Below are 18,287 nucleotides of genomic sequence, written 5' to 3' on the forward strand. Positions count from 1 at the left end.
ACAAACGTCCCTACAAGCAGTGACAAACAACCGATGATGGGACGCATCCTGCATTTCCATCGGCCTCCATTTAAGGGGCCAGTGCCCTGGCTGTGTGTTAGGAAACGGCATTGCATGCCTCCATGTTAAATATGGTCAAGGTGGCGGAGAAGGTTAACAAAATTCAAGTCTGGGGTTTGACGTGCCAAAACCACGCTTTGATTATGAGCCGCACCGTAGTAAGAAACGCCATATTTATTTTTGCCATCTGGGGTCCTTTAACCTGCACCGAACGCACAGCACACGGTCGTTTTTGCATTTCACCCCAATCGAAATGCAGCCGCCGCGGCCGGCATTAGATTCCAAGCACTCGGGTTAGTAGAGCAACACCTCAGCCACTATGCCACCACGGTGGGTGCGGCGGAGAAAGGAATGAACATCGTTTTTACAGAGTGCGTTTCGCTTACCCGTTAGCGCGCTATACAGAACGAAACGAAAAGCTTGGCCGATATGTACGACATGGTGCTCATATTTCACATGGAGGCCAAATTCTTTTCTGTGACCTAGACGGGGTGCTGGGGAATGTGTTCGGAATCTGCTCGGCCACCAAGCACAATCTGCGCTGCTATACGTTCTCGGTGACAAATCGCACAGCGCAGGAGCACACGCACAAATGTTTAAAGAATGGGACGACAGACCGCCCGCAGTTTGCCATGACGTCGAAATGAGAAGCACAAACAGCGACGTTTTTGTACTTTTCTGGTCAATAGTTCAGTTCGCATGGTTGCGGCACGCATTACTTTTCTTTTTTAAATCCAAACGACGAAAACTGTGCGCGCACAAATTAGCGCGGCGTTTGTGACGTTTGAATTTGGCGCCTTTTCCCGCGCATGCCATTAGCTCCGGCCGGTTCACTGCGTTACTGCGCTAAAGAAAGTAGTTCACAAAAGAAGCGAAGCAAAAAACTTTTATACACTTGCAAATCGCAACAATTGTTCAGTAATAACATGAAATTACATAATTTGTTATCCAATGGTACAATTTATGATAATATAAGCGTGTATTTGTATGAGTGCACATGTATGATTGCGCGTTTGCGCTGTTGATGCTTTGCGCGTTCCGGCGAGTTCGTGCACGCCGCTGGCTTGAGAGTTTCCTGCGTTTTCTGTGTTCTTTGTGTGCTTCGCTGTGACATCTTTGGAATATTCCTGCGTGTTGCTCGCTTTTTATGGACTTGTTGCCTCGAAGGTCGCCATGATCGCCTCCGACTCAGCGACATCAAGGGTGAGTGAGTGTTTCGAATTCCCCTTGTTCGTCCATTGCGACGCGGTGAACGGAAGCGGGGAAATTTCAGCGCTTGTGCGTGTCTTCCGCGCGCCTCTTTTCTAGTGTTCATTCCTAGTACTATCCTTCCGTTGCGAGAATGGGTTGTACAGCACTAGATTTGTGGTAGATAACGTGGAATTTTGTCCTGGTTTAACTTTACACTCCGCTTGTGGTGACGTAAGGCAGCTATGTGGTGCCACCTAAAACAGGGCATGTTGTACGCCATGATTTCTGATACGGTGTTCGAGCACCGATTCAGTTAGCCTTATTAATGAGCGCAAAACAATGCGACGTGAAACCATCCGATCTGTACTGTAATGGAAGATATTTCGTTTGCGCCACGCTAGTAAAAGGCGTGTGAGCGAGCTTTCAGCAAAAGGGGGGGGGGGTGCATTGGGATTGGCGAAAGTGTATTCTGTTGCGCTGTTCCCTTCAGGATCGAGTGACTCCGCGGTGCTTCAAGGCCACTATCTGACACGCCGTGCGGCCGATGTTCGCGCGATCGGAAAACACAGAGGAGGCTGTCGCGCAATAATAAAGAATTTCAAGGGTGTACATGCGATACGTGAGATACAATAGGGGTGATGCCACAGAGTGCTGCGAAATCATCGAGTTATACGCCTTGCCAACCGCGTGCGTTTTGTTTTCCCCCAGGTCGCGCGCATTCAACTTTATTTTTGTCATCTTCTCCGTTCGTCGCCATCGAGTGGTTCGCCCAAACGGCTTCGCGTAGGCGCTCTTTGCATTCACGGAAAGGCAGATTTCATGGCACTCCAGGTCCTACAACATTCAAAATAATGTAATTTCGTGAAATTGCAGCTTTTCGCACTTCAGTAACTGATTTAACGATAGTTTTAAAATCAGTAAAGGAACGAGATGCCTGGCATATCTGCGTTGTCGTCCCACTGTGTTTCGAGGCGGCATGTATACGTTATCGGCAACATAAACATCAATAATTAGCATTGTTTCTTGTGACCATAGAAGTAGCTAGTTATGTCGAAAAGCTATTTTTGCTTCGAATCAGAGCACTATAGAGTGAACAGATTCAAAGGGGAGCGCATCGTTGTGAACTAAATCACGACGCTTTGCCACAAGCTTGGAATAATGCTTTGTCGAAAGAGCAGTTCTGTGAAATTCTTTCTTTGAGAGTAGGCAAAACTTCAGTAGCATCAGGTAGACGGGGAGTAAAAGAATGTAACAATGGTTTTATATGAAGGAGCTGCCTTTAATATGTGGCCATAACAGTTAAGTAGATGCGTGGAAATAATGTTTAAAGTAACTAGAGGAATGTGAAATAAATTTTTTGACAAGCTCACACTGCCATTGGCAAGAGCGGCCACACTTTAGTGTATTCAATGACTAGTCATTTGTATCCGTCCACTTATGTAAGCCTAAAGGTCCATGTAGCTCTTTTGATTGTCACTTTTGCTGCATCGTGGCTTCACGTTTTAATAGTGACATCTTTTTTCAGATTCAAAATGAGCTGGGAGAGGCCCCAGCTGGAACGGTAAAAGTGAATTCTTTGGCCATCCATTCTGTAGCGTCACGATAATCAAATACAGTGATACCGTGAAAATGTATTGCAGGAAGCAGAAAAAACAACATTGCTGATGCAACTGCAACGCATTTGCTCCAGTGATCAATTGGTGCAGAGTGCCTTCATTAGGAGACATGGTGCCTTTAAGCACTCAGCTTAAAGACTTTGCAACTGCACCAGGACTGGGAGTGAATTTCATCGTCACTTGTGAACATATTAAACGTGGAATGTGCCTTTTTCAGTGTATATGCCTGATATGAGAGGGGCGTTCAGAAACTTAGTGTGGACATTAGTGGTCTGCATGAGTGCACATCTTTCTAGTTTTACCAGAACGAAGGTATTATGACCTATGTCATACAGCAGTGCACAGCTAGAGGTATCAAACCAGAACAGCAGCACCCTTTGAGAAAGTTGGCTGAAGAACGAGCAGTGATCGGGGCTTTCTGCATTTCAAGGGCCAAATTCCAAAAAGATTGATGCCGAGCTGGACGGTGTGAAGTGCCGCTCACCACATGCTGTAGCCAGCATGGCATTTTTAATCTCCTTGGCATTATGTCTCGTTAAGATACAGAAATTGCATCACTGCTCATAAAGAAATTGGAAATTGGGAGATTGAGGGGAAGTGGAAGGGCTCCCCTCTGGAGCAGCCAGTGCATGCCCTTTGCTATACTGATAATCATACCTTAATGAGAACCAGTGATGCATGTTAACCTATTACGCAGCCAAGTGCATTCCTTGTTTTGTATTAAGGGGACACTAATGACACCTTAAATGAATTTAAAATAAAGCATCATCTTAAATAACTACTTCTGTAACTTTCTTGGTAGTTGTTTGATTATTAGAGAAAATAAAGCTCAAAGTTCATTTTTCTGAATATCGCCCCAAAATCTTCGTGCTGACACCTCATTGTCACATCATGGATTCCAAGTATTTTTTCAAACTTGGGCTGTATTGGTTCTGTAAAAGTTCCTGACGCTTTTTATTTCGGGTTTTTGGAATACGATGAAGAATATCTTTATTTGTAAAAAAAATTGCTACACCTCAACAGACATCATCAAAATCCATGACATCACAGCAAGCGGGTGTGGTAACTTCAAGGCAGCACTGCCACCAATCTTTCCTCTTGCTGCTTTTACAGTTTACTCAGCCTCTTGTCAAGGTATGAGTGAATCTCTTGAATTGTAGGAAGGTCATGTACAGATACATCTAAAATAATTTTTCTCTTTAGTACTTTCATGCCGTAGTTGCTTAGGGGTGTTGGCACAGCTCCGCTAAGCACGAGGTCACAGGATCAAACAGCCGCATATTGATGGAGGTGAAATACAAAACTGCCCAGGTACCTTGCAGCCTGATTTGGTAAAAATTAGTCCAGAGTTCCCCACTAAGGCGTGCCTAAACATCAGATTGTCGTTTTGGCACATAAAACACCAGAATTTAAATAATTTAATTTTGCTTTAGTGCTCCTTTAAGCTGTAGAATTCATGATCTTTGCAAAAACTCATGCTCAAAGTATTCTCCATAAAGATTAAATACACAGTAGATATAAGTGTCTATTTATATTTTGAATTGTGGTGATACGTGATGACTATTAGAACGGTGGTACAACGAGACAGACAGAATTGTAATACAATGTATGACGGCACGATGATGCACATCGAGGAAATGACTGAGTTTCCCTAGAGGTCCCTGACATGGACATCAACTGACTGTCCACAAACTTCTGAGTTCAATTCACTCCGTGATCTTGTGCAGCCTGTGCTTTGCGAGTCGATTAATTTAATTGAAGTGGTGGTTGGCACATACTGTCCTTGCAGCTTATGTACATTTCATACAGTGGAGTGGAATCTCACATATTACTTCTGCAGCACAGCAAGCTAACGTGACGTGTAGTGGTAATCTTAGTAATGATCGACAATCATGTCCCTCTTTGAGCTCCTAATGCTGCTTGCCAACACAAGCAGCAGCAGTTGCCCAAGATAGCGGGAAGGAGATTCATTGAAAAGTGGCATATGCCCAGGGTCGCATACCCAGTCACGCAAGCTATTCCAACGGTTGATTTTGAACTCTTCCCTCAACATAGCAGCCCAATCTCCCCATTAGACCATGGACTACCTATTGACACAAATGGATGGGAAAATAGAGACAAACACCTGAAAATATGAAGTATCCTAAGAATGGTAATCACAATAAATAGTACTAGATGTGCATTAGCGCAAGCTCTTGGGCCAGTTGGTGCATGATGAACTTGAAAAAGGGGGGTACCAGCAAAACAAAGGACGCGCACACACGTAAAAGGCGTTAGACAGGGACGGACGCTGGTCCGTCCCAACGTCTGTCCGTGTCTAATGCCGTTTCCTTGTGTGCGTGTCATTTGTGTTTCGCTGGTACTCCCCTTTTTCAAGTACTAGATGTTTGGATACTTTGGTTTATTATTCTTGTTTGTGCTGGATTGTTTTTCTGAAACATGTGGCGTCCAGACAGCATAAGAAGCTTGTAAGAAGTAAAGTTTAGCAATCTAGATTTGCAACAGGTACTTCTGTAATTTATTTGCAGTAGGGCTGTTGCGTGAATGTGCTTGAAAGGCTTAAAACTGTTTTGCTAACATTTACTTAAACATGCAGGTTCACATAGGTTGAAGGAGTGCACATTGAGAAGGTTATCCTGGCACAGTTTACCATGGTCTGCCATGGTGGACCAGGAAAGTTTGCAAGGGCCTTGCTTCACCATGTGTTCACAGAGGAGGAGCTCATGGGCCATTTGGGCTTTGGAAATAACACCAAGGGGCAAAAAAGGCTCTTGACCCCACCAGGGTCAGTGCTGTTATAGGCAAGTACCATATATCCTTTCTGGTTGCATTTTTACATTCACATTTTTTTCTAAAATTATGAACTTGCCATTGGCATAACAAACGACTTTCAAGTAGCCCGTGTGTGCAGTTGTGTGCGACAATAGCCTACTATTTGGAATGACTGTTCGTACGATCTTAAGTGTGTAATGCCGCCATACTCAAATGCTTCTAAAATTTAAAAGCTGCCTTCACTGCTGAAAGTTTTTAGTGGCTCCACCACATAAAATGAGCTGCATTTGCGCATTAGCAGTGTTGCTTGGCTGTCATTGCAAGGAATAGTTGTCTGTGAAGCACGCTCCAAATCTATTGGCATGGAGGACATGTTTAGTTAGCCTGAAAATGTTATTCTAATACGCGAATTGCGGAGAAGGTATGCTCAAGTGTGGTTACTGGTCAGCTCGAGCAGGAGCATGTTCACCAAATTGCAGAAGTCAAAACAGCTCTCCAGGTTCTGAGATGTGAAACAGTAGTTTCACCAATTTTAACAGACCACATCGAATTAAGGTTGCTCCTATATTGAAGGAGTTCCATGTGATGCCAGACAGCAGCCTTTTAGCAGAGGGAACCTGAGTGGTGTGGCAATTTTCTTTTGGTTGTTTCAATCAAAGAAACAACAGGGACAGAGTTGCAAGCATTTCTGTCAACAGTACTACGTTTAGTGGGCGCTTACTCATTCTAAGCACTTAACCTATGGCTCGTATTTATTAACGCACACTTTATCACTTTGTATTCTAAGATATGAAAAAAATATTTATGTGTATTCTAAGATATGAAAAAAATATTTATGTGGCTTTTCCCCATATACTTCAATAAATTGAGAATAGGCTCTTGGGGCCTAATGTGTAAAGCTTCTTACAGACCATCGGACATGTCCACTACTCCCATTCTGAAATTGTTAGAATTGATTCCTGCTTCCTTACTTCACCTACCTGTTAACAGGGTTATTATGAACCATTGCCAAGTAGATTAGGGGCTTAAAGTAATCAAAAAGATGAATGGGCTTTTCTGTCACTCTTGTTTAGCCCATTGAGGATCACATTTTGGGGAAAAATATGCCTCTCTAATTTAGGAGTTATATATTTTTTGTGGTGTGCAAATGCTCAAAACTTTCGAATTGAATAGTGTCCTATTCAATTTAGTCTTTGAATGGTCACTATTTGTAAATGCGAGTATTCTAATATTTCGAAACACCAATAAAACATGAAATTTGAGCCAAAGTACGGTAAATTTTCACCTCCAATAACATAGTGTAGACATAAACGTAACAACTTGTAATAGCAGACCAGGCTACATTACTTCAGTAGCTGCACTTTAGAGGCTGTACAGCAATCATTTATGCTTACTGAAGAGTCCTGTGCATGTGAAGAAACTTTCTGCTGCTCCATTTGTGCTTTTAGTAAACAGCTTTTCATAACATAACAATGACAGAAACTTGCTAACTTTAATAATACTAGGATGTGAGCCTCATCTTACATTAATTGTGATATCAGCTGTTCATTATTCAGAAACTATCCATTATTTGATTTGCTTCTAGCATTATTCGGTTCAGCCTCAAAAATCACTTTTCACGCACCCTTAATATTTTGATTGCAGATTTAAGTTCTTCAGAGTGACATTCCGAGAAAATAAACTGGTAAATAATATTTTTAAATAACATTAAAGTGGCAATACCATTTCAGTATTTGCAGTTTTACATGTTTTATTTTTTTATGCAGGATAAAGCAGCATAATTTTTTTGTGTAATGAAACTTACAAAAAACTTGTGGCAACACTCCCAAATTACTGCAATGACAGACACCAAGGAGCTAAGTGAAAATCAGTTTTGGAGAAACCCATGGAGCGAAAGCACTATAAGAATATTTTCTAGAAGTCTCAGAAGGTTGCAGCACCTCCAGTGGGATGCTAGGCAACACTTTATTCTGAAAAGGCACATTTTTTCAGTAACGTTCCGTCACAGCCACAGATGTACGGCAGTAAACCCTAAAAGGGTTAAAGAAGTCAGTCCTATGGCATATGGCTCTTAAAAGACAGCATTTCTTCGTATCTGTCACATTCTGCATGTGTCATGCTAAGCAGCTTGGTGCACAACTACATGGAATCCTCATTATAACAGTAATTCAGTCGTTGAGGCAGAAAACATACTTTGCTGTAAGCAGTGTCTTCTTTAATGTAGAAAGTCCTAAGTCATTGTAAGGCGAGAAGTACATTCCGATTGCATGTGAACTCAGGAAACCTAACTTCAAATGAAGCGACACTCAATTGTAGTGACATGACAGTATTGTATTTGGAGCATGGAAAACACAGTCAAGTGCTGCACATTTTAATTATGAAAGTTACAAGAAATAATTTTAGTTGTCAGCTCAGGTTTATTTATGAATAACATGAATTTTTTTCACCATTTTATTTCTTAGCAAGTAAAGTTCACATCTTCGACATTGAGGATATTCATCAAGTTATTTTGCTACAGTGTTTTGTTCCTCTTTGCCCTTTCCTGCTTTTGACACTTAGTCGAGTCCTGTGCCACACTGAATAAATTTAAATGGTCATGCTCATGCTGTAAAGCTGTACCCGTGGAAAGTTGGAATAAAGCAACACAAATACATAAATCAATTTCATTATAACGAGGGCAGATTGCATGCCATTCTTTTGCATGTGGAAGTTGCTTTTTAAAACTTGTTCTGGCTTCTTGTTTTTGCAGGCTTCACGTGTCGCAAATTGCCTGGTACCAACATGCCCTAGGTAAAGAACTGTGGCCTCGCTTCTCGCATGGGACCAATAACCTCTCAAGAGCCCAAGTTGGACAGCTCAAACCAAAACACAAGTGTTGTGCTTTTGTAGCTCTCGACATTTTTATGCTCTGTGTTAGTCTCCTGAAGGGCCCAATTTGGATTTCTCAAATGAGCTTACAAATGTTGTGCCTTTCTATGCATTCACATTTTTATGTTAATTTTATTTATGTTAATTATGCTAGTCTCCTGAGAAGTCCACATTGGATTGCTCAATCCAGAATACAAGTGCTGTGCTTTGTTATAGTTCACTGCATTTTTATGTTAGTTTTTGATATGGTTCTAGTAAGGAAAGTGTTTTCTTATTAATATATTTTTAAGTATCTTAAGCCATTCATGCCAAACCACCCAAATTTGTCAAGAACTGTTCCATTACAGCAAACCATTTCAAGTTTGCTTGATTTTGAGTAGGTACAATGAGAAAATTTGCTTTCGTACATACACTTGAGTCATTCCAGGGCAACCAACCAACGTTTTTTTGACCATCACAGATATAGTTGAAGCTCCAAACTCTTGCTCCCCATTTATTTTCCTTCGCAAAAATTTTTTTGAACTTTGGCAAAAATTTATTGTTCTTGCCCAGCTAAGCTAGAAGGCACTGATACACGTTTCTTCTGAAAGGGAAATTGTATGATCCAAATATTCAGATGGTGTTCATGTCAAGAGACTGAAGTGGTGTGAGTGCCAAAATTTGCAAAGTTTGAATTGTCTTTTAACGTAGGGAAATACAGAAGGCACAAAATAAATATAAAATCAGACTGGTTGACTTGGGATAGCTGCAAAATATTTCAAGCCTTGGAGGTTCAGTTGATCAGCTAAAAAACTGTGAAGTTCAAATTTTGTGCAGAAAGCTTCGTGTTGAAGGTAAAAAAATTAGCTTTGGTGGTTGGCACAAAAGTATATGTCGCCCATCGTTACACAGCCCTACATGTCTGCTATACATGTGACAAGTAACAAAAAGGTATTATTCTTTAAGTGCGATAAATAATTGTTTATAATGTTCATTTGTGGATCACACATACAGCATAAATATAGCATAAATATATGAAGCCATGTCATCTAGTAAGGAAATATTGTTAATATAATTAGCCACAAGAACTATTCAACAAACTGACTGCCTTTTTTATCATTGCGAAGGCAGGTGATGTCTAGCGCTGCAGCTGCAGTCTCAATTCGTATTTTTTTAACATGAACGCAAGAAGTGGTTGCCAATGGTGTCTGACCACATCAGACTAAACATGGCACATATGACTTTTATAGATGAGCATGTTCCGGCTCTGAAACAGTGGTAGCAAACACCACCACAAGAATTTGTTCGTACTCATGTAGGTTTTCAGTCCTAATTATGAAGGTGTTTTCTACTTGCATCGTCATTGGGCTTCAGGGAGCAGGGCACAAAGTGTCCTGCTCCCTCTATGTTGCATTGCACTGCGACATGCCCTTTAAAATGCTTTGTATAAACAATATCGGCGCTCTTTCTGGATTTACTGTCTACATAATAGCTGATATTTCTTTTTGTAAACTGCACGAACCATATCTTTTAGCACTGCAGGATTCCCTCACGTATTTAATACGTACGAGGTCTGTTAGAAAAGTATTTGACCTTTTTTTGCGAACACCTGATGAATATGTAACAAGTGCGTTTTCATCAGCCGCCCTTGAACTTTGTGCGCATGCACGAATTTTTTCCTGCCTGCCAATAGCGTGACTTGCTGGGATGCAGCATTTGAATGAGGTAGTACACAGTGCTCTCGTCGGTTTTTTATTGCAAGGAAAATGGCGGAGTGACTGGAGCAGTGCTACTGCATCAAATTTTGCCAGAAACTGGGCGACAGCCAAGTGGAAACCATTCCGAAGATTCAGACTGCTTTTGGTGACTATGCTATGAGTAGCACACAGATTAAGGAGTGGTACAACCAGTTTAAAGACGGCCACGCATCGGTGGAGAGCGAGCCACGCTCCAGTCGGCCATCAACATGCCAAAATGACCACGTCATTGCCGAAGTGAACCCCGTGGTGATGCGGGACTGTCATGTGACTATCCAAGAAATTGTGGAAGAGGTGGGCATCAGCACATTTTATCCACATTCCATTATCACTGAAGATTTGGCCATGAAGAGAGTTGCACCGAAATTCGTTCCCAAGCTGCTCACGGTGGAGCTAAAGCAACTTCGTGTTGAAGTCTCACAGACATGCTGGATTCCACAAACAGTGACCCCAACTTCATGAACACCATAATCACTGGTGACAAGTCTTGGGGGTATGTTTACGACCCGGAAACCAAATCCCAGTCATTACAGTGGAAGCATTCCACGTCACCAACCAAAGACCGCTAAGTGCACATCAACGTTAAAGTGTTGCTGACTGCTTTCTTTGACTCCCGCAGTGTGGTACACCACGGGTATGCACCACAGGGTCAAACAATCACTAAAGACTACTACAGGGATGTCCTCCATGGCCTATGTGATGCTGTGTGGCGCAAGATACAGAAGTTGTCAACAGGCAATTGGCACATCCATGACGACAATGCTTTTCTCGCACTTGATTCAGACTTTTTGGCGAATAACCAGACTCCTGTAGTTCGACAGGCTCCTTACTCTCCTGATGTGGCCGCCTGCGACTTCTGGCTGTTTCCCAAAATCAAGAGGCCATTGAAAGAAGCGATTTCAGACAAGAGAAGACATTATGGCTGCAACGACAGCTGAGCTAAACTCCGTTTGGAAAGAGGCCTTCTCGGAATGCTTCTAACAATGGCAGCACTGCTGGGAGAAGTGACTGGAGTACCAAGGAGACTACTTTGAGGGTGATTAGGTTTCCAACGCTCCAGTTATGCCAGTTTTTTTTTTCTTCAGCCAAAGGTCAGATACTTTTCTAACAGACCTCGTATTGATAGTTTATGTGCAATGGCTGTATGGTTTACCTGGCCCACACCAAACACAAGCCTCGTTGCGTTAGAGCATGTGGCCCTTGGCAATAAAATGCAGACCCTAACACCGCTTCTCTGTCATCTGTGTGGAGACAAAGCCAGCTTTGTCGTGTGCATTCCCAGCCGGCAAGCTGTGCGCACATCCGAGAAAAGTCTGTGCTGACAAAATTTCAAAAAAGAATTTCTCGTATTTAAAAATAATTCCTTCTTTAACTTCACACATGCATAGCAGACATGTAGAGCTATCCAATAATGTATCACATTTTTTGGCCAACTACGAAAGCTGTTTTTTCATTCAACATGAAGCTTCTTGCAAAAGATTAGAATTTGTTTTATTTTTACAGGCGATCAGCTGAACCTTCAAAGCTGCACATATATTTTGCTATACTATGTCACCTGGGCTACCATTCTGTATTTAAGTTCTGTCCTGTGAATTTTTCGTTACGAAAAAAAATCTAACGGATTGCAATTTGACTCATTTTTGCCGGTGCCAAAAGCAATTGAAGTATTCAAATATATGAAAAATTGGCTATTTTGGCAGTTGCATCACTTCACGTATTTCCACGCACACCATTTGAAGGCCTCGATCAATACAATGTGCATTTGAAAAAGAATGTTGATTGATGTCCTCTAGCTCAGCTGAGCAGGAAAACTAAACTGTCACCAAAATGCTACAAAATATCTGGCAAAAATTAATAAAAGTGGGTAACGAGTTTTGAAATCTAGTAAACACATGGCAATGTTTCAGCTATATGTGTGGTGTCAAAAAAACACTGGTCGATTGGGCATGGAATCGCACACCTGCAAGTGCATCTGTGCCATTGTCAGAGTTCAGTAAAAACTGCATTTTACATAGCTTTGTAAACATGGTTTATTGCTATCTAAAAGACATGAGTAAAAATTAATAGGTATAAGTCGGCTTAAATTTAAAATGCAACAAAAAATATCCGGTAATGGCAATGATGTGCCTTTCATGTTTGCATGAAACCATATCTTTTTCTGAATTCTTTCGTTATTTTTTTGTGACAGTGAATAAAATTGAACTCACAAAAGGAGTAACTGTTTTGTTCCAGCACATCAATAATAGTTTTTTTTTTCATATAAAAATCTGAAGTAGTTAATATGAATAAGTCGCTTGATATGGAATGACCTGCGCAGGAACGTTATCATGGCAGAAAACGCAACTGTATCATGCAACAGCAATGCAGCATAATAAACTGCTCCCATAAGCATCACTTATTGTGATTGCCATATTTCAGAAGTATGTAAGGTTTACTGAAATTGGCACACACCATTCAACCAACAAATAAGGATTGTACAGTGGTCCTTTTTCAGTTTTACAGATTTTTTTAAAGTTGTCTGTGCCAGGTAGCATAATTTTTGTTCTTGCGCTGGATTATTCAGAGGTGGACATTACTAGCACAAGAAATGGAAACATTAAACTGATTCTCATGAATTTATTAATTCACTTAAACATCACGGCACATATTTCAATTTGCAAATTGTAGCCAGTGAGGTTGAAAGACATATTCACTTGAAATTAATTTCCAGGATGACACCAGTTGCGAGATTTTTTCATAAATGTGAGAAATACATGGGCATTCCGGTTACTTTTGTGCTTCAATGCATAACAGTGCGTTGTGTTAACAAAAAAGTGCTACAGCAGTGCATTTCTACAGCCAGTTTGATGGCACGTGTCTTGTTACTGGTGTCATTCTGTAAGTTCGTTCTTAGTGCATACACCTTGTAAAATTACCGTCTACAATTCGTAAAAACTTTATTAGGAAACTGAGTTTTTCTTAATCAGCTGACTATGGTGTCTTGATTTCTCATGCAAGTAATGTTTGGCACTCTGTATCTAGAATTATGTTAGCTGCAACAGTCCATGTTTAATAAATTCCATGAAACTTAAAGATAACCACCCTGCATATCAGGTCTCATTTGAGTGCTGTGGGCTCAAGCAAATCGTGCCATGGTAATAGTACCACTGGCTCCCTAATAGAGAAAGCAAGTACCTTTTTTGAGTGTTCTTATTGACAGTCATGTCAGTCTGCTTCTACATTTATTTATTTAGGTATTTATTTTTTTAAATTTATTTCTTTTGGGAAATGTATTTTACTTGAGGGCCACACAGACTACACCTTCAGTATTCAATTTTGTTATGGTGTCAAGCTGCAGGAAGTTTGTACTGTGCAATAGTTTTTAAGAAGTTTCTGATGTTCTCAAACTACAAATGTTTGTACATTTACACAGATGTTTGGTTACAAATAAACAGTTCACCTAGAAAAATGGTTTTTGTCTGCATCAGTTCAGCACTCTTGATATTGTGGAGGACCATTCACTCTGACAATTGAAAAAAGTGGCATAACAGTACTGCTAGCAGTTTTGCAATATGTTTTATTACAGGCAATCTAGGAGCATGTTTTGAGCCCAGGGTGACAGAGGCCTGCGATACAAAACGGCTGTATTTAAATTTTATCCCTATCCTCTCGCAGCAAACATACCAACGTGACATCAAAGGTACTTATATGCAACATAGCTCAGCAGTATTTTAAGGTAAGTGCAGGTTTAAACTGCTAAATACCCAGTAGGGCATAAAGGGATTTCAACATAATTTCTGTTGATGTTCAACAGATCTGCAACAATTCTTCCATGGGCTTTCAATATTGACGAACAACACATTTCAACAATACATCAATGGGCTTTCAATTTTGAGACTGAACACATCTTCAACAACGCTTCAATGGGCTTTCAACATTGACAAACAACACATTTCAACAATACCTCAATGGGCTTTCAATTTTGAGCTTCAACAATGCTTCAATGGGCTTTCAACATTGACAAACAACACATTTCAACAATACGTCAATTGGGTTTCAACATTGACAAACAACACACCTTCAACAATGCTTCAATGGACTTTCAGCATTGAAGTACACCATAGTTTCAACGATATGCCAATGATCTTTCAAATTGAGAGGCCACAATGATGTTTCCAGTGAATGTCGCGGGCCAATTATCAACACTTGTCAACAATTTCCTCAATGATGTTTCAACAATTCCCCAATGATCTTTCAAGGTCATTTGTTGACGTTGAACAATGATACGTCAATAACCTTTCAACAATTTTTTTTGTAAGGGTAATCGTGATGATATGTTGTTTTTTTTGCGAGTACTGCTCCAGGAGGGCGCATGTAATGGCTAACAGAGGCCTCTGAAGAGCACGTGGCATTACAATAATGCAGGCATCGCAGGGAGTGTTCGCATACAAAATTGGCTGTCCGCGATCTTATACCCCCTTGGCATGCACAGGCTTCGGCGAGCCCCATCCAGCCCTGGTTCTAGCTTTGGTGTTCCCGTTGCCGCTTTGGTGCCCTGGAGGCGCCGTCAATAATACGAAATAATGACAACGTGTTACAACTAGTAAATAAAATTTATTGAAGAAATACAATCGCGCAGAGGCGTCAACTTCTAAAGCAGCGCTAGCGCGCCCGCGCGAGTATTATGAAACGCCAACGGGGAATTTACCGGCCCACGTACGACTCTACGATCAAAGTGCACGTTAAACATCCCCAGGCGAGCTAGATAAAGTTATCGGGAGCCATCCACTACGACCTGCATCCTAGCTTTAGTCGCTTCGGAACGTTAAAAACGTTAATCACCACAAACCAAATCAATACATGCGGGCTTACATTCGAAGCTAAAAGACTGCATCGTAAGTCATATTGAGCCTTGCAAAAGCGTCGAGAATGAGTTAACTTCTGGTGGAGCTCAAAACACACCCTGAATAAAGCCGCTTTTATGTCACAGGCTAGCTACAGATGCGTGCATTTCACCGCAAGACGAAACTACATGAAACAAAGAGAGCACATTCGAAAAAAAAAAAGTCGAACAACGCGCTAAAAACCACGCAGAGCATGAACACACACTTTTTCGAAGCGGAAGGCGTGAACTAGGCTCAAAATAAGAGGTTGTGAGTAGCCGTGGTCCTTACTTCACTAAGCCGTGCGTTCTTTGCCACTTCCTCGAAGTCAGCCCGCCGCTCCTGCGAATCCACACTTCTTTTTGCGTTGCGCCCGCCGGACGGCAAAGCAAAAAGCTTTTTGCCCTCGCTGTGTCTGTTTCGGCAACCGAAGGCGCCGCAGCATGGCATCGCAATTAAGCAGCTACGCCATCAACGCACACGTGGGGGCGCCGGAGGGCACGTTGCGGGGGGTCATCCACGGAGTGGACGCGGGGACCTCGCCGGAAGAGCTCAAGGCGAACCTGAGAGTCCGAACGCAAGGAGTCAAGATCTTAGCAGCCAGGATGCTGGGACGGTCGAGCACGGCGGTCATCACATTTGATGCCCCCATAATCCCGAAGCAAGTACTCTACTACGGTGGAGAGATGTGGTGCTACCAGTACCGCCCGACGAGACAAGTATGCTACAAATGCTGCCAGCAGGGGCATCGGTCGGACGTCTGCCCGAATCCGGAGGCCAAGGCCTGCAAGCAATGTGGCTGCCAAAATCCAGCGGAACAACACCAGTGCACGCCCAAATGCCTGATATGCGGGGACGACCACGTTGCAGGCACGCGGGACTGCAAGCAACGACTCAAGACGGCAGGCGAGCTGCGAGGAGGTCCCCAGGGGCATCAGCAGCAGAGGCGCAGCCGCAGCCGAAGCAGAGGCGGCGCAAGAAGACCGAGGTGGTTCCGAGACGAGGGCCAGGACCAGGATCAACAAAACTTCAATGCCTACCGGAGCGGGTCACGGAGCTGGAGCCGCGACCGGGGCCGGAGCCAGAGCCGAGGGTCCAACCGGGACAGATCCTATCCACCCCTGGGCGGCACGGGCCAGCAGCAGCAGCAAAAACAGCAAAAGAAGAGCGGCGGCGGCGTTAAGGTGAGCTGGGGGACCGGCCCTCCCAAAACACTTTTTGCTCCGCACTCGGGACCACACACTAACAACAACACGCAGACAGCGGCCGAAAGGCAACTAAGTGAGGAAAACAAAAGTCTCAAACGCGAACTCGAGCTAAGCCGAGAAGAAACGCGACAACTCGGAAAGAGGATAGACGACCTAATTAAAGAAATGCAAGAGCTCAGACGAGCGGGGTACTCGCCGATCAGAACGCCAAGGCCACCACCGCAGGCCGTGGCACCAGTGCAGCAAAACACAGAAGAGAAAAGCTTTAATGATGAAATCAGAAATTTCATGACTAGCGTGCAAAACCAAATGCAACAGATGCAAAATCAGATGCAACAAACGCAACAAAAGATAGCTCTGCAGGACCAGAGCTTCCGCAACTACGTCAAAAAATCAAAAAACGCAGAAAACCACTAATGACGCCAGGGATAGGCTATACAATGACAGGAGATTCGGATCAGAAACCCAAGGTTCAAGCAACAACAGTAACACCGCAACATGGCAGGACAAAACCAACTAGAAGTATGGCAGTGGAACTGCAGAGGGTACAAGCGCAAGCAAGGACTCCTGCAACAGTTCATATCTACGCGAGAAAATCCACCAGATATAATCATGCTACAGGAAACCAATAATACCCCCGCACTCAGGGGCTACACGTGCCAGGAGAGTGGCCGCACCGCGACCCTCATAAGTAACAAAGTAGTAACCATAGCGCATAAAGAAATCGAGGACACCCAGATAGATTTCAATAGATTAAGCGCCAAAAGTGACGGCACACAAGAAGAAATACAGACAGGACAAGGCGCTACTTGCAACTGTTTATTGAAATGACAGGTGGCTGATTATATAGCCATGAGGAGAGGGGAACGAAAAAAAAGGAGGGACACTAAATATGTGAATGCGCACGTGCGAGAACACTGAAGATAGAGGGAATCATGCTTAATCTAAATCTAAAACTTATCTAAAAACATACTTTCATTCGAGTATATATTCAAAGACGGGGTACTGATACAGTTGTCCCCTCTTTTCTTAATCTCGTTGGCCTCCAACAATTCCCGCGCAACAGAATCTCTACTTTTATACATGATTGTCGTATCATGAAGCCTCGCTTCACATACCCGTTCATCCTCATTTCCGCAGGCCTTGCAATGAAGCGGCAAGTTTGAACCATATCCATTTTTCAATGATAGCTTATGCTCCCGCAGGCGTTCATTAATACATCGCCCAGTTTGGCCGATATACTCTTTTCCACACTTCATTGGTATGTGGTATACTACCCCTTCTTCACACTTAACGAAGGGGTTCGTATGTTTAATAGAACACCCTACTTTTTTTGAGTCATCCGGACCAATTAGGCGGCACAATGTAGCAAGCTTTAACCAGCTTCATTGCAAGGCCTGCGGAAATGAGGATGAACGGGTATGTGAAGCGAGGCTTCATGATACGACAATCATGTATAAAAGTAGAGATTCTGTTGCGCGGGAATTGTTGGAGGCCAACGAGATTAAGAAAAGAGGGGACAACTGTATCAGTACCCCGTCTTTGAATATATACTCGAATGAAAGTATGTTTTTAGATAAGTTTTAGATTTAGATTAAGCATGATTCCCTCTATCTTCAGTGTTCTCGCACGTGCGCATTCACATATTTAGTGTCCCTCCTTTTTTTTCGTTCCCCTCTCCTCATGGCTATATAATCAGCCACCTGTCATTTCAATAAACAGTTGCAAGTAGCGCCTTGTCCTGTCTGTATTTCTTCTTGTGTGCCGTCACTTTTGGCGCTTAATCTATTGAAAGCTATGCACCAACTAGCCCCACAACGTGTTTTACTGCAGAACCCAGATAGAACACGTGATCACGGAGGTGATTCCCAAAAGGAAAAGAAAGGCTAGAAGTACCTACATAGTAAACTTGTACAGTCCACCTAAACAGATAAAAGGAAACTTTATTAAACTTTTCGCGGAGGCCAAAAAATT

General features: G+C 42.5%; 1 long non-coding RNA gene across 1 annotated transcript; it reads left to right on the top strand.

The window, feature by feature from the left end:
* The first annotated feature begins 998 nt into the window (after positions 1-998).
* LOC129382185 (uncharacterized) lies at positions 999-13,691 on the top strand. The gene is made up of 4 exons (XR_008610268.2): positions 999-1,263; positions 2,777-2,812; positions 5,464-5,668; positions 8,389-13,691. It is a non-coding gene; the product is annotated as an uncharacterized lncRNA (long non-coding RNA).
* Positions 13,692-18,287: the final 4,596 nt, after the last annotated feature.

The sequence above is a fragment of the Dermacentor andersoni genome, chromosome 3 (assembly GCF_023375885.2).
Source record: "Dermacentor andersoni chromosome 3, qqDerAnde1_hic_scaffold, whole genome shotgun sequence".
Taxonomy (NCBI): domain Eukaryota; kingdom Metazoa; phylum Arthropoda; class Arachnida; order Ixodida; family Ixodidae; genus Dermacentor; species Dermacentor andersoni.